Genomic DNA, 21135 nt, shown 5'->3' on the forward strand with positions numbered 1-21135 from the left:
AGGAAGATATTAATACCGTAATCGAAAATGGAATTCTATAATGCTAAAATGGTATCGATACTGAAGTGGGTATCAGTACCATAGAAGAGACGTATCGGTACTGTAGGTGGGGTACCGATACTATTCAGTCTGAAATTTAAATTAGTTGTTGTTTCGTTTATGTAATTGATAAATGATGAACCATTAATGGAAATTTGTTATTGATATTGGACATATCTATGTGTAGATTTGGATCGGAAGCGTACTAAGCAAAGCAATATATCAAAAAGATTTAACGAAGGCTAAAAGGATTTCGTTTAGGGCTTACGTTAGTCAAAGATGAGTGCAAATTATATTTTTATATTAGATATGAGAACGGCTTGCGATAAGCAAACCTTGAAGTTTTCGATCGAAAACGATTTATTTATTTTATGCAATAATTTTTATTATGTTTTAGATAAAGTGTATTTTTAAAGTATTGTTTTGATTTTTATGTATATGATTATGTTTTATATGAAAATGTCATATGTTAAAATGTGGTAAGCGAAAACGATCTAGGTAAAAGTGCCCTAGGTGAATGTACTCTATGTGAATAATACAAAATTTAAATAATGAAATGATAAATAACTATTTGGTTAAAGCCCAAGGTATATGTATGAAAATTAGAGGTATAGTTGGCATGCCAAGAGTATAGGGTTCTATGTGGTCCTACAGGACAAATCTATGTGGTTCTTAGGGATAAATTTTATGTGGCACTTCGGTACAAATTATATGAGCAGTGATGACTGCATTAGTGCACAACCTCAATGAACTCAAATACCTAGAGTTCTCAGTAGTATGCATTGGGCTATTAAAACAAAGTGATATAAACTGAACAATGTGTAAAAGTATACCTTATTTTCATGAAAAGTAAATTGAATTCATTATGTAATGTTTTCTACGAGATGAATAAGCAATTATTTTTCAATGCTTTGTTATACTCGTATTTGCCTCAGTAAGTCAAGGACTTAGCGTGTGATTGTTTCACATGTAGATTCAAAGAAATTCGATGACTAAAACTAGGAAGAGACAACATACGGTTGAAGAATATTAGATCAGAACAATTTAAATTGTAGGTTTCTTGTTATTTTGTAAATTGTTGGCATTTATTACAAGTTTTAAATTGTAATGCTCTGATTCATTTTGTAATCATACAAATTTACATTTATGTAAATTATCAAATGTTTATTTTCATTATGAATTATGAATTTCACCACTTAAATACAAGAGTTTGAATTTTCTACAAACTTTTAAAGAGTAAAAGTTTTGAAAACGTAATGTGACACCTCAGATTCGTATCCAGGTCGTTTATGGGTTGGGGTGTTACAAAAAAATCCTCAAATGGCTTGATGCTGGAGTAATTTACCCCATATCTAATAGTTCATGGGTGAGTCCCGTCCAATGTGTGCCAAAGAAGGGAGTCACGACCATAGAGACTAGCAAGGCCAATGAGCTGTTGCCAACACATACTGTCACAGGCTGGCGGATATACATGGAGTATCACAAGCTAAACAAGGCCACCAAGAAGGATTACTTTCCTTTGTCCTCTATCGATCAAGTGCTAGATCGATTGGCTGACAAGGCTTTTTACTACTTCTTGGATGTATATTCGGGGTAAAATCAAATTGCCATCACACCAGAGGACCATGAAAAGACTACGTTCACGTGTTCCTGCGACACTTACGCTTTCCGGAGGATGCCTTTTGGACTCTGTAATGCCCCGACAACTTTTCAACGTTGTATGCAACCTATCTTTTTTTACATTGTTGAGGACTTTATATAAATCTTTATAGATGAGTTCTCCGTTTCTGGAGATGACTTTGAGAAATGCCTTAAAAATTTGGCAAAGGTACTCAAGCGATGTGAGGAGGTCGACCTCTTGATGAACTAGAAAAAGTGCCACTTCATGGTGACCGAAGGCATCGTTCTAGGCCATAAGATCTCCCATAAGGGCATTGAAGTAGACAAAGCCAAAATCGAGGTGATTGAGAAGCTACCCCTACCAACTTCTTTCAATAGCATTAGAAGTTTCCTTGGACATGTTGGGTTCTATAGAAGATTCATCAAGGACTTCTCCACGATATCCAAGCCCTTATGCACAATGCTTCAATAAAATCAACCCTTCGTGTTTCATAAAAATTGCTAAGACGAATTCACCGAGCTGCAACAAAGATTTATCTCTACACGCATCGTGTCTACCCCCGATCAGATGTCAACATTTGAACTAATGTGTGATGTGAGCGATTTTACCGCGGGAGCTATGCTTGGGTAACGTTGAGGTAAAATTTTCCATGTTATATGTTATGCTAGTTGTACCTTGAATGAAACAAAAATGAAATACACAACCAATGAGAAGGAATTGCTTGTCGTAGTATTTTCATTTGACATGTTTAAGTCATACTTGATAGGCATCAAAGTTATTGTTCACACTGATCACTCAGCTATAAAATACTTAGTGAACAAGAAATATGCCAAGCCTAGATTCATTAGGTGGATATTAGTATTACAAGAATTTGACTTAGAGGTGGTAGATAGAAAAGGTACTGAGAACCAGGTTGTAGATCAATTATCTAGGATAGAGAACATTCTTGAATGCCATGACATTTTAGATATTCAAGAAGAATTCCTTGATGAGAAAATTTTATATGCCACGACAATTCTATGGTACGCTGACATAGTCAATTTTTCTTATTAGTGGTATTTTGCCTTATGAATTGAAAACACATGGTAGGAAGAAGTTCAAATATAATACCAAGTTCTACTTCTAGGATGAACCATACTTATTCAAACAATGCGCGAATCAAATAATCCGACGTTGTGTCCCTACAGAGGAGAAAAGAGACATTCTACACCATTGCCATATAGGTCCCTGTGGAGGCCATTTCGGATATGCGAGGACTGCTACTAAGGTCCTCCAATCAGGCTTTTATTGGTCATCACTATTCAAGGATGCTCATGAGTTTTTCAAAACGTGTGATAGATGCCAACGCACTAGAAACATTTTCAAGCAATATGAAATGCCATTGTAAAACATTCTAGAGATCGAACTCTTTGATATGTAGGGAATTGACTTCATGGGATCGTTCGAATTTTCCTCTGGAGACTTGTACATCTTGCTTGCAGTAGACTATAAATCAAAGTGGGTTGAAGCAATTGCAATACCAAGGAATGTCTCTAAAATTGTGCTTAAGTTCATTCACAAGAACATCCTCACCCGATTTGGAGCACCTAGAGCCATTATCAGTGACAAAGGAACTCATTTTGATAACAAGCCAATTGCCAAGGCATTACAAAGATATCGAGTACAACACAAAATTGCCATGACATATCACCCACAAACCAATGGGCAAGCTGAAGTGTTCAACCGGGAGATTAAGCAAATCCTAGAGAATGTGGTGAATCGTAGAAGGAATGAATGATCTCCGAAGCTTGATGAAACACTCTGGGCTTACTGAATGACATCCAAAATGCCTTTGGGAATTTCACCTTTCAAGATGGTTTATGGGAAAGCATGCCACCTACCTGTGGAGTTAGAGCTTAAGGCATATTGGGCTATCAAGAATCTTAACTTTGGCGCTCAACTAGCTGGGGAGCAACGATTACTCGATCTGAATGAAATAGAACAATTTAGAGCACAAGCATATGAAAATGGAAAGCTTTACAAAGAAAAAAACCAAGAAGTGGCATGATCGAATGCTTTTCCCAAGGCATTTTCATATTGGCCAGCAGGTGTTCCTCTTCAACTCGAGGCTGAAGCTCTTTCCCGAAAAACTAAAGTCACGATGGTTTGGACCCTTTGAAGTACACCATGTCTACCCTCATAGCACTGTTGATATCAAGAATATAGATGATGTGACCATTTTTAATGTTAACAGCTAACGTTTGAAGGCTTATCAAGGAGCTCCACCCTTGCGTGACAAATCGGCACTATTCTTGTAAGATGTCAGAATTTGCATAGCATTTTGAAGATGCCATGACATATTGGATTTACTTATGTGCATAAATAAATTTTTATTTTATTTTAGTTTACCTTCAGCTATTTCTTTGTTGATTAAGTTATTTTGAATTTTTAGGAACCCACGTAGAAGACATGTGAGAATCGTACGACATAGGAGTGTGATGCACCAAGACAAAGAGAGGAGGGGAACATTTTACTTTTGACATTTTGAAAAAAAAAATTAGGGTGACTTTTTCATTTAATGATTTTGTCTTTTTTCCCAATTAACACCCCATCCACCTGTTAAATAACCTTTTTTTATCTTTTTATCTTATTTTTATCTTTTTACTCTCTTACTTCATCTTCTTCCCTCCTTCAAACCGCATGCCATAGTCGAAAAGCTTCAAGTTTTTCATCTTTTCTTTCTTTTGTCAATGAAACAATTGTGCGCTCGTGTTCTTCCAGCATGGCTTCATCATCTCCACCGTGTTTCATCGATTAAGCGTTGAAAGAATGGTTTCAAGGGCTCAAAAACCATCAGAGGAACAATTTGACGAAATATTACCTGGGTTGTCTGGTATTACAAAGGCCAAGCTGCCTATGTTTCTTGGATTTAAGGAAAACAAGGTCAAGGAAAAAGAGTATAGCACTTTACGCATTAATGCAACCCAAGATTCCAGGGCAAAACAATATGCTCTAAAGGAGGTCACTAACCGAACCCAAGATCATGTGCAACATCTAACCAGCAATCTGATGACCTTATTTGCCTATGTAAAGCGTCAAGATGAGTTTATGTGAATGCTTTCATGGAGATCATCCCTCATGTTAATATTGATATCCCAGTCTTCCCTGATACACTTATGAATCCCTCTACGGATGACACGACATCAGAAGATGCTCACCAGTCCACTGATGATAAGGAGCTAGCAGATCCTGATCCAAACCACTCAATGCCAACAACCGAACGCCAAGAAACTGAGCTCCATCTCTCAACCTTATTCGCACCCTCGCAACCCACAGAGTCGCTTAATACAGCACAATCAGAAATGTCGCAGCAAATCCCTTTGCGAATAAGTCGACACCGTTTGAAGAAGACCTTAATTCACCCTAATCCATAAAGGCCTTAGGACTCCCTACTGCACCATCATCAGATTCGGAACACTCCATCCCCATACCATCGCGTAAGCGTCTACGTCGCACGACTGCCACACCACCACTATCATAAAAAGTCAAGGTATATTTCATTGCATTGCATTGCATAACATGTAGTCTAGTTTTAACTTAGTTTTTATTTATCATTGAGGATAATGCTTCTCTCAAGTTTAGGGTATGTCAAATCATTGCATGATAGTGTCACGGACCGCAACCTTGAGGGCGAGTCAAACATCCACCAGCACGCATTCGCACGCACCAAAGCCTTTCCCAGGCCCGGATGCATCAAGCGGCAAACAAAGTCTTCCCTAAAACATGCCAAGGGATGTGCCAAGCCCCTTCCAGAATTGGATAAGGCCAAGAACAACATGACTCAGGCCCTCTCCAAGCCAAGATCGACCCTCTCTAAGAAAAGGGAAAAAGTCACCGTCCTCGTTCAAGTAGGATTCAACCTTTAGACATTTAACTAATGTATGGATGTAATTTTAGTTAGAGTATAAGTAGACTTAGTCATTAACTCTTAGGGGATTCTCATTATAAAAGGGGCCCCCACCCCATTGTATTCATTCATTATTTCTATTGGAAATAAGACTAACCCGACTTTCAAGCCAAATACTCTTGGCATCTCTTATTTTCATTCATACTCTTTCTATTCTTACTTTCGCGATAAGTTAAACAACCAAGCTTAGGTTTCCAGGTTGCCTTAGCGCCCAGCAACTGAGAAAACTGACTAAGGGTTGCACGGACCAACTAGCCAACAGTCTAGCCTTGTGTCAAGTGGTATTAGAGTCAGGTTCGTGATTAGATGAGATGGCTTCACAACATGCCGAGGTAGCAATATCCGAAGGCGTCAAGACTCGTAACCTAGAGAATAAGCGAGGAACGTCAAAGGACATACTCGCATCACACCAAGGTAAGATTACCAAACTTGAGGACTCTACGAGAGAGACCAAGCAGGTTTTGGATCTGTTACAATCCATTGATCTTGAGAAGCTGGGATCATTATATCTCGAGAAGCTTGAATCCTTGTAGAATATCCAAGAGGATTTGCAAGCGACACTCAATGGATTTGATTCGAAGAGTTCTCAACATGAAGATGTTGTTGAAACCCAAAACCTAGCTCTAATATAAGAGGTCGAATAAGAATAAGGGTTTCGAGATCGAAGTCGAAAACTTGAAGAAGTAGATCGAGCAATTCAAGACCGAGGTGGCCTTGTGCAAGGTTGTCATGGCTGGCAACATGCTGACCAGTGCCCCCAAGGATCGAGCTGAAGTCCCTAAACTAGAAAAGTTTAAAGGGACCATTTAGGCCAAAGACGTAGAAAATCTTATGTGGGACATGGATCAATACTTCCTAGCTATGGGCATAGAGAATGATACTGAAAAGGTAAACATTACATCTATTTACTTAACGGATTTAGCACTCTTACGGTGATGACATAAGTGCGCCAAGATGAAACAAGACGGCACCACCATGGTAACCTGGGAAGAGTTCCAGACTGAATTCAAAGAACAACTCTACCATCATCATGTTGAGAGCGAGGCATGATCAAAACTAAGGTGTCTTAGGCATGAAGGCCCACTAAGAGAGAAAGTTTGACAATTTGTCGAGTTAAGCCTTCAAGTCTCGAGTTTAATTGAAGATGATAAGTTCTTCACCTTAATGGATGTGCTAAAGCCATGGGCGAAGAACGAGCTAGAACGTCAAGGAGTCAAGGATCTCGCCAAAGACTTGACTACTATCGAGTCACTCATAGAACTTAGGGTTTGAAAGTATGAATCCTCCAAATCAAAACATAAAGCCAAATATGGAGATAAGGAGAAGTCATTTAAAGGAAAATCAGACAAAGAACCGAGTGGTACTGGAAAACCATCGAATAACAAAATCCAACAAGGGGAAAATTGAGAAAAATAACCCATCCAATGCTACAATTGCAAGGGTCTGGGACACTTGGCTAGAGCGTGCCCTCAAAAGCATCAACTTTCTGCCATCGAATGAACCGGTAAGAAAGAAGAAGAAGAATCTGAGACTCTTAAACTTGGATCCATCATCAGTACCATGAAAGTCAAGAAGGGTCGAAAGAAAAAAGGACTAATGTTGTGGACATCTCCATAAAGGGACAGAAACTAAGTGCACTTGTGGACACTAACGTCTTAGAACTATTCATGTCCAACCAAGTCGTAAGTAAACTTACCCTTCACATAGATAGAGCAAGTGGCTTCATCAAAACCATGAATGCCAAATAAGTTCCAATCACAGGAATCTCCAAAGGAGTTGAACTCAACATCGGAAGCTGGACCGGTAAAGAAGTCATCAAAATAATTCCCCTTGATGATTTCAATGTGGTACTCGGGTTAAGTTTTTCGACAATATCAATGCCTTCCTAGTCCCCTTTGCCGACTGTCTATGTATCTTGGACCCAAAGCATCAATGCATTGTCTCAGTTAATCAAGGACCCAGAGTAGGGGCCAAGATCATATCCACAATACAATTCTCCAAAGCTATGCACAAGAATGAGCTGACCTTCCTGGCAACACTAGTAAGCGAGACAAAAATTGCAACTGAAGATGTCCCACGGGAAATAAGACAACTATTGACCGAATTTGAAGACATAATGCCTCCCAAACTACCCAAGGCATTACCTCAGAAAGGGACGTGAACCATAAGATAGAACTTCTACCAAACACAGAGCCACCTGCCAAATCACCCTATCGAATGGCTCCACCAGAATTAGAAGAGTTACGCAGACAATTGAAGGAACTCCTCGATGCAGGTTGCATCATGCCTTCCCAATCACCCTATGGAGCACCATTACTATTTCAAAAGAAAATGATGGAACACTTCGAATGTGCATAGATTATCGAGCCCTAAACAAGCTCACCATGAAAAACAAGTATCCAATCCCCCTAATTGCAGACTTGTTTGACCAACTTGGCGATGCAAGGTGGTTAACAAATCTAGACCTAAGGTCAGGATATTAACAACTTAGAATTACAGAAGGAGACGAACCAAAGACAACATGTGTCACACGATATGCCTCCTACGAATTCCTCGTATTTCCCTTTGGCCTTACAAACACCCCCGCAACTTTTTGTACCCTCGTGAATAAGGCATTACAACATTTTCTCGATCAATTTTTTTATTTTCTACTTGGATGACATCGTGATATATAGGAAGACACTGGAGGAACATGTCCAACACCTGAGGCAAGTGTTCTAAGTTTTACGAGAGAACAAGCTATACATCAAAGAAGAGAATTGCTCGTTTGCCCAACACAAAGTCCCCTTCTTAGGCCACATCATAGGAGGGGCATGATCCAAATGGATAAGGACAAGATCCGAGTCATTGAAGATTAGAAGCCCCCAACCAAGGTAACCAAACTAATATCCTTTTTTAAGATTAGCCAATTACTATCGAAGATTTGTTAAAGACTACTTCAGGATCGCCACACCCTTAACCAAATTATTTAAGAAACACAAGTCATGGGTTTGGGAACAAAATTTCCAAGAGGCCTTTGACAATATCAAACTACTTCTAACGAGCGAGCAAGTGTTGTGCCTGTCAAACTATATCAAATCTTTCAAGGTTCACACCTACGCATTTGATGTTGCCATCGGGGGAGTCTTTATGCAAGATGGACACCAAATTGGCTATTAAAGCAAAAAACTCAACGAGACTGAAAAAGATACTCAACCCATGAAAAAGAGATGACTTCCGTAATACACTGCTTACGCCTATGGAGACACTATGTACTTGGATCAAAATTCATAGTGTTCACCGATAACATCGCGAACAACTACTTCCTGGCCCAAAAGAAGTTATCCCCTAAACAAGCTCGTTGGCAAGAATTCCTTGTCAAGTTTGATTTCTCCATGGAACACAAGTCAGGAAAAGTAATTTGTATCGCTGATGCCTTAAGCTGAAGGTACAACATCGAAGTCATTAGCTCACTGAAGGGATAAACATTAGAATGCATAAAGGAAGGGCTATTGCAAGATCCATGAGCCAAATCACTGATCGAATACGCCAAAAAAGTCAAATCTAGAAGATTCTGGCTTGAGAAATTACTACTATATACTCGTGGGCATCGTATCTATATGCCCAAATATGGAAAGTTGCGCAAGGAACTCCTTATGGAATGCCACGATTCCAAGTGGGAAGGACATCCAGGGACCCATAGAATAATGGCCTTGCTAAACGAACATTACTATTGGTCGCACATAAACGAAGATGTATAGGCCTACGTAAAAACATGCCTTATGTGACAACAAGATAAGATAGAAATAAAAAAATCGACAGGATTGCTACAACATTTTCCCATTCCTGAACGACCATTGGAAAACATCTCAATGGACTTCATCGTTAGAATCCCACACTCAGTTGGACTATCAAGCATCATGGTGGTAGTTGATAGATTCTCCAAGTATGGAACATTCATCCCTATGTATAAAGTATGCCCAGTCGAGGAAGTATTCCATCTTTTCCTCAAACATATGGTAAAATACTCGGGTGTTCCAAAGACAATCATTAGTGGCTGAGATACTTGATTCAAGGGCAGGTTTTGGACCGAGCTATTCAAATTGATAGGGACAAGCCTAAACTTTTCAATTACAGTCCACCCACAAACCGATGGGCAAATCGAAAGAGTCAATGGCCTCCTAGAAATTTATCTTAGGCACTACGTAAGTGCCACACAACGCGATTGGCCAAAGCTTCTAGACGTGGCACAATTTTTCCTACAACTTGCAAAAGAGCAAAGCCACCAACCAAAGCCCGTTCTAGATTGTAAACGGGCAGAAACTGCTTACACCTGACACTGTTATAACTGGGTAGCAAGGACCCAATCTATCTGCTTATGAATTTTCCAAGGAATGGCAAGACAACCATGAGTTAGCCCGAGCTTGCCTACATAAAGCTAAGAAATGTACCAAGAAGTGGGCAGACAAAAATCGAAGGGACGTAAATTTCCATGAAGGAGACCTAGTCCTTGCCAAACTTACAAACATCTTACGCAACCAATATAGACATAAAGGGTTGCTGCGAAGATACGAATGACCATTCAAAATCAAGAAACGAATATGCACCATGGCCTATAAGTTAGACTTGCCACAAACAATCAAGGCTCACCTTGTATTGCACGTGAGCCTACTCAAGCCTTTTCATCCAGACAAGGATGATCCCAACCAAAGTATTTCTCATCGATCTCCAGTTGGAATAAAAGCCTCTTACGAAAGGGAAGTCGAAGTCATCCACATTGAAAGAGCCAATCACTGAGTGAGGAAAAACCAAGGCACGAATATCTAGTTCAATGGAAGGGGCTTCTTGAAAACGAGGGGAGCTAGGAACTTGCCGAATCCCTATGGCAATTCAAGGACAAAATCAAGCAATTTCATTCAAGCCGAGCGATGAGGGAGTCACTAGAACTAGTGGGGGAGAATGTCACATACCACGATCTTAAGGGCGAGTACAACATCCACCAGTACACATCTGTGCGCACCAAAGCAATCTCAGGCCCAGATGCATCAGGCGATGAACAAAGTCTACCCCAAAACACACCAAGGGATGTGCCAAACCCACGCCATAATTGGATAAGGCCGAGCACAACATGACTCGGGCTCTCTCCAAGCCAAGACCGACCCACTCTAAGAAAATGGACAAAGCCACCATCTTGGTTCAAGTAGGATTTAACCTTTAGACTTTAAACTAAAGTAGGGATGTACTTTTAGTTAGAGTAGAAGTAGATTTAGTCATTAACTCTTAGAGGATTCCCATTATTAAAAGGGGCTCCCCAACCCCATTATATTCATTCATTCATTCTATTAGAAATAAGACTAACTCTGCTTTCAAGCCAAATACTCTCGTGCAGGTATTATTTTCATTCATAATCTTTCTATTCTTACTTTCGTGACAAGTTAAGCAACCAAGCTTAGGTTTCGAGGCTGCCTTAACGCCCAACAACCGACCAAAGCGACTAAGGGCTGCACGGACCAGCTAACCAACATTCTAGCCATGTGTCAATAGTATTAGTAGAATGAATATGCCATGACATTAGCAAGTATTTGAATTAGTTTTCTGGAATAAATTAATGATATAAGATGGTGATGAACTCTTTATGGCTAGAATTGAATGTACCTGACTATTGAGGATGATAGAACCAACTCTAGGACTCTTTGTAACTTTTGATAGATGATTGTATGTTTTCTATGCTTAAGGAACTTAGAAAAAAAATTTAAGAGAACTCTTGCATGTCTTGGCATAAAACTTTGACAATGTCCTTGAATGATGAAAACCCCACATGTTCCAAAAAAAATTAAAAAATGATGAAAAAAATGAAATTACAAATAAATACTTCGGCATATCTGTAGATGGACACTCCGCTATGCCACGATATTGCTTGGAAACTAAATTTAAATAAATGGCAGCTGCGACATATGAGTGAATGAAAATAGTCACGGATGACTCTACCTGACTAGCTCGGGGGTGGAAGGTATGCTCTCTTTCACCTAGAGTGTGGGATGGTAGGTGTGATGGGCTGACTCCCCTCATAGCATTTAAAAAGAAGAAGAAGAAAACAATGTGGAAGTAAACTTGTAAATTTTGTGGAAAAAAAAAGAGAACTTGCTTATAAATTTTCTAGATTTGGTAAGCATGGACTTGATACAAGTACACAGACACTCACACAAAGGATCTTGCACTAGGGAACAATACTTGATTTCTCAAACTAGTCTAGCATGTTGAAACCAACTGTTCTGAGGGATTAAATTTTATCCCATATGACTATATTGAACCTGAACTTTCCATGGTGTTTTTATTTTGCTTACTACTATCCATTGCTTGAGGACAAGCAATAGCTTAAGTTAAGGGGTGTGGTAACTCCGTAAAAAGGTCATATTTTGGGCCTTTTCACTTAAGTTATTGACTGTCTAAGAGCTCATATAAGATCATTTAGATGCATTTAGGATCATATAGTTGCATGTGGTGGAAATATATTTTCTCGTGACATTTTATTTTGAAAACGGTGTTGCTTTTATGGGGAAGGTGCTTTGTTTGGTGATGTGCAGGATTTGGGAGCAATAATAAACAAGGAGAATTGTCGTGACATGCTGGGAATGCTGAGCAGAATGCAAATGCCAACTCGAACGACATTTCGAAAGCAAAAAAGATGAAAGAAGATATTTCAGGAGCTAATTGTCCCTGCCTTCACGTGCCTTCAGCTGTGAGACACCTATGAGGGAACATCTACCATCTAGGTTGACTACTCCTGTCGGCACGCACGCCCAGCTACAAGCCTATCAAATGGACCACGCCTAGCTGCCTAGGAGAGGACCACTGCCACATTTGCCTCACCTGCTCACGTGAAGGAACCAGCTCGGGGTATCCTAGGAATTTTAGCACAAATTCTTTTGTTTATTCCCCACTATAAAAAAAGGAGATGAAGCCACCAGATTAAAAAACTCTCTTTATACGCCGTTGAGCTTAAATTCAAATGAGAAAATATCTCCTTTTTCTCGTCAATCATTTTTTCCATGACATTCCTCCATTAACAAGCTAGAGGGAGTGGCGAGCTAGGCGTCTGAGAGAAGCTAGCAACCTAGGGTAGTTCGTGGTGGTCGAGGGGAGCTCAGGTAGTGCACATCGAAGGTTTTTCCTCCATACCTTTGTTGTTTGCTTTTATTTATTTTAGTTGGGTTGTATGGAACGAATTAATTTTATTCTTTGTTGCTTGTAACCCACAATGAACTAGTCTTACTTAGTGGGAGTTCCTTATGGATACTTAAGTTTTATTTTAATTGATGTTTGTTTTTGCATTATGTTATTTGTTTTGCTTATGATGTTTAATACCTTAAGGTTGTAGGAGCTATGAGATTAACCATTCCTTAGGAGAATGCTTACTGTTTGAGAGAATGACTAAGTAGCATATCTTTAGTGTTCAAGAGAAACTAGGGAGGATCCACATAAGTAAGGATTCTAGATAGAAACTAGACCTAATCTAACCTTAGATATAAGGCTAGGATTTCAATCGACTAAAATGAGTAGTTCTCGTTCGAGAGGTTAGATGCTAGTGCTGAAGCTAAGTGGTATTGTCGTGACATATTCTGTTGATCTGGACCAATGGGATCCCTGCACCTGCTAACGCTGAGAGGTATTGACATGGCATCCTTAACCTGTCGAGTCCCTTGAATAGAGATAGCATATGACACCTTTTGTAAACCCTGTCGGGCAAGTAAGGTATAGAAGTAAGACCATCCTGAGAAAATTGGCTTAAGTTTCCTAAGTGACTCATATCATTCATTCCTATAGTAGCTTGTTGTGTGAGGATTCTGAAGTCATTTTTATTAAATCCAGTGTTTATATTTTGTTTTGCCTTTGCATTTTCAATTGATTCCACTACACTCAATTTATTTTTGCCAATACATTTCCATTCATTTAGCCACAATATTCTCATTTGTACATACCATCACTAACTATACTTAGGTGAAGTAGTTAATTGTTGTGATTGAACTTATAAATTTCCTTCAATCCCTGTGGAGACGATACTCACTCATCACTGTATTAATTGTTTGATTATGTATACTTGCACATATTTCGCGACCATATTTAGTAGTCATAATTTGTGGACACATATCTTCCTCTACTGCTGTATTTAGGGCGAACATTGCTTTGCTTGCTCTTATCTTCCATTTTCTTTGTATGTCATTTGTGTCATCTACTTCTGGGTGCTCATTTCATTTACATTGACAATCTTTCATAGGTCTTGTCCCTGTATATATATGACATCATGTAAGTTGACCATGTATTGTTAAGCTTCCTCATCTCACTGACAGCATGTAAGTTAGTCTTATTGTCAACAAAAGATTCTCACAAAATGAAATAGTGGAATTATTTTCTGAACAATAAACCAGGTAAGTTCCCAAGAAAGAGAGGTAGATCACACGGATCATTTAAATACCAAGTCTTTCCAGTACTTTCATAGACATGCACCGTCACACTACCACATTACTTTAGTAACAACAAAACAAATTGAATAACCCTCACCAAGGCTTTGAAACCAATTGTTGAATATCCCACAAGCCACAAAGGCTCAAAATAATAAGAGGAAGAAACAAGAATCGAATGAAATAACACTTGACTTTATTTGGTGTAAATTGAAAGTTAGCATAAAACGTTCTTTTATAGGCAAAGAACAACCCACAACATTAAATAAACTATTAAAGCTTACAAGTTAAACTTTCTAGCATCCATTAAAGTAACATAAATTTAATTAATATGCTGGTGTTGATATTTGAACAAGTGTTTACGTGGTTAACAAATTATAGTAAACATACTAACCATTTGAGCTTTAAATCCTTTTTTTTAATTTATAATAAATTAGTAATTACAATTTATCAAAAATGTATCATACAATCCTAAAATGATAATTGATAATACAATGAAAAATTTATTTTTTTGTTTTGGCTAAATTTCTCTTTCTTATCTTCAAATTTTTACATATTTTTTAGATATGAGAAATCAAAAAAGGGATAAGATTTTTTTTCACCCCATACACCACTTTATTTGGAGATTTAATCTCTCTAATATATTTTAAAATGTGTACTTCTGAAAGATTAAGGCTCTTATTGTGGGGTGCGTGGTACTTTTGAACTTGAAATCAATCTTGGGTCTAAATGTAATGCTTAGAAAATCGTGTAAAGATTCTACTCCGATAGCACATATTTTGGTCTCTCCTTGAGCTACTTCAACTTCGCATTTTTGGAGTGTATCGGCTTTGCCTTTTGGGGAGTTTGGAGAAATTGAGAAGAATTGTAGAATGTTGGAAACACGTGAAGATGAAAAAGGGACGGTGCCAACGAATGCTTTAGATATGAAAGGAGGATAAAGGGAGAAACTGAGAAGAATTGTCGAATGTTAAGTGTATCTTGAACATCTTTGTCCGCTTGATTTCTCATATCTAAAAAAATAAAAAAAAATAAAGAGAAAAAAATTCAGTAAAACTGAATCGAAAAAGAAATATGACTAGAAATAAAAAGAAAATAAATAATGAAAAATTAAAAGGCATTTTTATTATATTAATTATACAACATGACAAACTTTTATTGGAGGGGCACACATAGGGATACCCAAAAAGAGCATATGATTTTTTTCATTGTTTATCTTAGGTAGAACAACTTTTGTGAAAGCTTATAAAATTTATTTTAGTATCTTTACCATGAAGTTTGAGATAATAAATCTCGAGTTAGTCAAGAAAAAGGCTAAACGTCATAGGAATCTATGTTGTTGAGAATCCTTAAAGAAAGGAAAAGTTTTTCATCCTATGTGTTTCTCATAACATACTATATGTATGATTTAAAACCAAGCCTATAATGATTAAAAAAAGCATGCGTCTGTAAAATAAAGAGATGGTACTTAAATTAAAGTACATAATAAAGAGGGTGATGAGTCTTAAGCCAATTTGGTTGATGAATTTATGGTGAATACTTAATTTAGTCGTCTAAGTTCAATTTGGTCAAAAGAAGCTATGGAAAAACTCATAGTACATATTGTTACTATCCTATGGCAAAAAATGTACATGCATATGGTTGAGCTTTTGCTCTTAATGGATTCATACCCCAAATTTTGGGTGGTTCTAGTGAGAATGACTTGATGAATTCACCAAAGTGAAAGAATGAGCTTTGCACTCTTAATGAATTCAAAGCCCAATATTTGGTTGATCCTAGTGAAATTAACTTGATGGATTCACTGATTGAGTCAGAGGATGAGTTTTACACTCTTAATGAGTTCGAAGTCCAAGATTCAGGTAGTCCTTGTGAGATGGACATTATAAACTCACCAAATTGACAATATGAACTATTAAATATTCTTAATGAATTCATAAACTAGACTTTTGGTGGTCCTTGTGAGACGGACTTGATGAATTCATTGAATCTTAAAATTGAGAGGTTGAACATTTTAAAATACTCTTAATGATTTCATATACCTTATTTGAGTGGTCTATATTGAGATAGACTTGATGAAATAACCTACGCAAGCACTACAACAAAATTGTTCTACAGCGGCGTTGTTAGCGGCGTTTTAGGAGTAAACGCCACTAATTTTAAACATATAGCGGCGTTTACATAGCAAACGCCACAAATGGTAACTTTAGCAGCGTTTTTATAAAAACGCCGCAATAGGTTCATCGATAGTGGCGTTTTTTCAACAAACGCCGCAAAAGAGTAGTACTTTAGTGGCGTTTTTATACAAACGCCGCTAAAGACTAGTAATTTAGTGGCATTTTTATACAAACGCCGTTATAGAATTATACTTTAATGGCGTTTTTATACAAACGCCGTTATACACATGTACTATAGTGGCGTTTTTATACAAACACCGCTAAAGACTCATACTTTAGTGGCATTTTTATACAAATTCCGCTAAAGATGCGTACTTTAGTGGCATTTTTATTCAAACGCCGTTATACACTTGTACTATAGTGGCGTTTGTGTTTACAAACGCCGCAAGTTTACAAATTTTAATTGTCGCGCCCTTTAACCTTTTTTTAAAACCTTTGAGAGCTCCACCCAGCAATCTGTGGGTGGTGGTTTTGGTGGTGTTGTGCAAGCAGTATATGGGGGCTTGCCACTTGGAATCATCAAGAACTGCTCCCGCCTCAAATGTCATCACATGCGCCTCCCTCCCTACACTTTCAATTTTCACCTTCATTCATCAGATTAAAATTGAACTGAATCGAAATCAGTTAGACTCGCCGGTGTAGAAGATCCAGAGAACGGGTCTCTTAGTGACCACATCCTCAAAATACGTGATGAAATCCGCTTTCTCCCACACATTGCAAACGAACTCGTCCGCCTCTCGCTAACCCAAGTACGTAGCTCCGTCGAGCCAGTCGGGGCGTAAAATCCCGACCTCGAGCTGAACGCTACTGCAGGTTTTGAAGGAATCGAGGGTGTAAAAGAAGGAAGTCCCGTTATTCCACTCGAGATCGTGGAGGACATTCCCCAGCTGGTGCTGGATGATGTTGAAGTTTCTTCCGTTGGGCCAATCGTACCAGAGGTTGATCACTTCGTGAATAACACTGTTGTTCATGACCAGAATGGAGTGGAATTGGGGCGACCATGGAGTCGGGGGGGGTCAGTTCGTCTTGTTCGGGTTTGGACTTGCACAAGTCAAACGAAGTGATAGAGACATACTACATGAGTTTACTCAGGTTTAATCCGTTGACTCTGTTTACTACACTTGTTTACTTAGGATTATGCTTACCATAACTAATTTTGGCTAAATTTGTTGTCGTTTGCCTATGATTGGAAAGTTAAGAAATCACTTATTTGTTACTAGGTGATGGTGCCGTGAACTGTGAAATTGAGATGCTTTCTTACATTTTAGCCGAGTGAATAAAATTGTCGTTGAAAATTTTATGATGTCTACAGAATTAGGGTTTATTGAAGTAATGATTACTTTGAAATCCAAGGTCCACAAATTTAACATTAAAGTAATTGATATTTCAATTTCTTTAATTTTGTACAAGTAGTGCATTTGCAAGCTCAATTCCTGAAATTCTATTCAAAATTAGATTTATCACAGGTAAAGTGCCTACAATTTAGGTTCAAGTTTGGATGCATAATTGTCAAGTGATCCATCTAACTAAAGGGTCTTAATCTTCATGTAGAACTAATTAATATGGGACTGTTCCTTAAGATCATTTTATAAAGTGTATTCATGTTGAACTCTCTCTTGCTTACTCATCATTCAATTGTGACTGGAGTTGTACATCATAATTCTCTGAGTTTGGAGTTTTATAAAGTTTTGAAACCATGAAGCTATTTTTGACTTCCTGTAATATCTGGCTTTGAAAACTTAACAGAAATGTAAAAGTTATACTCTACAATAGAGATTGATCTTTCTTTTATGAGGTCAAAGAATGATTCTAGCAGCTGGCTTCAGTCTAGTCGCTACTCAGTGAATATCTGCGAAATAATAGCACAACCTAAACACCTGTGGCATTTAACAGTAAAGCTAAAGAGTTTATTAGACTGTTCTTTGCATATATAAATTATACTCTGATTGTTTCATACGCCAAACTTTGTCTATTTGTGTTGTTAAAGTAAATTTCTTCTAATTTGGGCTTTAGACACCATGTGTCCATTTTCCTTGAAATTATCAAACTAATTCTGTTTATTTATTTATTTATTTCCTTAATTTTATATGTTATTCTTCCCTTCTCTTTTTAGTTTATGTGAGGTTTTACTTAATGGAAAACCTATTGTAGTTACTCGCGAGGTTTTAATGTTTAATCTACAAATTATGCCTGCCGTATTGTTTAGTTGTTTAATCTGCTTGTTTGTCGTATGTTCTTAGGAATATGCGGTACAATTATGCATATTTTGAAGCAAAATGCTCAAACTCTTAGCCAAATCACATCCAATCTTTCTGCATACAAGGTATCATTCCCTGGTTCATAACCTTTCTTTGATCATCATATGCAACCATGCAGTAATTGATAGGTGTTATTGTGATGAATTCTATGCCTTCTTGTTTATGCTACTTTTTAATGTTTAGTCTGCAAGTTATGTAAGTGTTTGCAGTAAAGTTCAGGAGGTTAACTTAGGTGATAATGATTCCTTTATTAATTGATTAGTGTTGATGGATTTAGAGTGAGACTATGAGAATCATCACTGATGAAATTATTAAAGATCAAAAAATTTTGGATCTAGCATTGTTGTCCAAAACTTTTAGCTTCATTTGCAAACTGATATAAGGTGGCATATAAATGTACTTCTGCATTCGTGCTCTTCATTGTGTATTGTTGTAAGTGGAACTCATCTTTCAAAGGAAGTGTTATGGATTCTATTTATTCTTCTTTTGCAAAGTGCTCTTCGAAACTTGTATGTGATTGCCTTATCATGTATGATTCTTGTTAACACTTACAGTATTCCGAGGTTGGCTTATTGATTAAAGCTTTTATAAACAGTTACAGGATAACATCGATCTCTTTTTTCACGCAAGGAACAATATTACCGCCATGTTAAACAAGTACGTTGATTTTCTTTTTAATTGTTTTTTTTATAGAAATGGGAGACCTCATTAAAAAAAACTCTTTATACTCAACGAAATGTGAAAGTTTTATAAAGTACATCATGATTCTATTTTAGTTTTCATGGTTCCTGACTTCCTGTTTTTGTTGTTTGTTGCAACATCTTTTTTCAGTTCTCAATCACTCACATGTATGTTATGAATGCAAGTTCTGCTGGTTGTTTCCTTCTCTTCTTAGTCTCATCTAAATTATTGTAATTGCAGTAATCTTGAAGAACAAACTTCAACAAAAAGCGGCTTCTTCAATAGACTGGCACAACGTTTCCCATTTGTTTTTAATCTATTGAGGAGAGATCATTCACTGTCAAATGATACTTTTAAATAAGATGTCAAGACGATGAATATGACAAATTCCAATGAAGTGGGAAACAAAGTAGCTTTAGAAGGGATATCTGGAGGTTATGATGATGACGCTAGTGAAATTGAGGATGTATCGAACAATAAATCCATGTATATCTACACTTTGAGGTTCAGTTATAACTCATTTGTACTTTAATGTCTTTTAAGGTTCTCTCTCCATAAAAAACTTTAATTTATTTTATTGTTAAGTATTTTTCTTTATGTTTTTTGTCTTAATTAAAATATATGGTTGTTGTTAATTAGATAAAGCTAGATATAAATTTAGGTGATGTATAGCAGAAATGAAATATGCAAAATCAATTAATATTAGCTAAAGAAAGGTAATTAGCGGCGTTTGTATCCAAAAATGCCGCTATAGGTCTGACTTTTTGCGGCGTTTGAGTTCACAAACGCCGTTATAGGTCTGACCTTTTGCGGCGTTTGTGTCCAAAAACGCCGTTATAGGTCTGACCTTTTGCGGCGTTTGTTCTAAAAACGCCGCTATGTTTCATAACTTTTTGCGGCGTTTATTCCAAAAACGCCGATATAGATATCGACCTTTAGCGGCGTTTGTTCAAAAAACGCCGTAATAGATATTGACCTATTGCGGCGTTTTTTGTTCTCAAACGCCGCTAACTTTAGCGGCGCTTGCCTGCGCTTCTTGCGGCGTTTTTCCTATCGCCGCAAATACTTTTAGCGGCGCTTAAAAACGCCGCTATAAGACTAAAAAACGCCGCTAAAACTCTATTTTGCTGTAGTGAAGTGTGAAGGATTAATCACATTCTATGATAGACTTTGAGTGATCTTTCTAGAGCACTTACTAGCATCCCAAGGTATATGGGCTAAATTTGTTGATTTATCGTGGAACTTACTTGATGAAGAAGTTAGTCGTGTGTTGTGAGTTTACTCTTATTTTAACAAATTTCATATTCGTTCACTTGTTAAGAGAAAAATTGCTCATTCCACTATTTATTAGTTTCAGACATGTTCACTAGTATTGTTACTCTTTTCTCACATTCAAAATTCTCTACTTATTGCATTAGTGGGATTGTAAGTAATACAAATAATGAATAGTAATTATAAGGAGTTGGTTACTCATATTTAGGGAGTGGTTGGAGTGGTAGTTATCATTTGACAATTGTACCCCACTACTATTTCTATAAAAGGGATAGTTCTTCTCTCTAATGATACACACAATTGATGGTTTCAATATTTCCTTCTCGAAAAAAGTTTCTTGTCGAAGTGAACAACATAAACGGGCTCCACTTTCTCATTTTGGGTATGCGAGGTTTGGAAGGATATGTTAACCTTGATAGGCAACGTCCACTCTTGGGATTACTCCAATCCAAATGAAATTGCTTCTAATAATTTTTACACGACACAATAACTCAATTTCTTTGTTTTAATTTTTATTATTTGCATTAGTCAATGCTACTATTTTCATTTTGTAGCAGTATTTTTACCAACAATATATTCTTGTATCAAAAATTAGCACCTAGCATAAAATTATGCACATGTACATGATGTAGACGTATGATTCGCGTGGTGGATTTTGTTGAGAAAGATGCCCATGGGGTTGGCTCATATCTCTACCGTAAGTTGG

The 21135-nt window shown here is 37.5% G+C and overlaps 1 pseudogene; it reads right to left on the reverse strand.

Moving 5' to 3' along the window:
- Positions 1-10253: 10253 nt before the first annotated feature.
- Positions 10254-21135, reverse strand: part of LOC120115744 — a 54734-nt pseudogene continuing 43852 nt past the window's right edge.

Source organism: Hibiscus syriacus, unplaced genomic scaffold (genome assembly GCF_006381635.1).
Source record: "Hibiscus syriacus cultivar Baekdansim isolate YM2019G1 unplaced genomic scaffold, ASM638163v2 tig00110271_pilon, whole genome shotgun sequence".
In the NCBI taxonomy this organism is placed as follows: Eukaryota; Viridiplantae; Streptophyta; class Magnoliopsida; order Malvales; family Malvaceae; genus Hibiscus; species Hibiscus syriacus.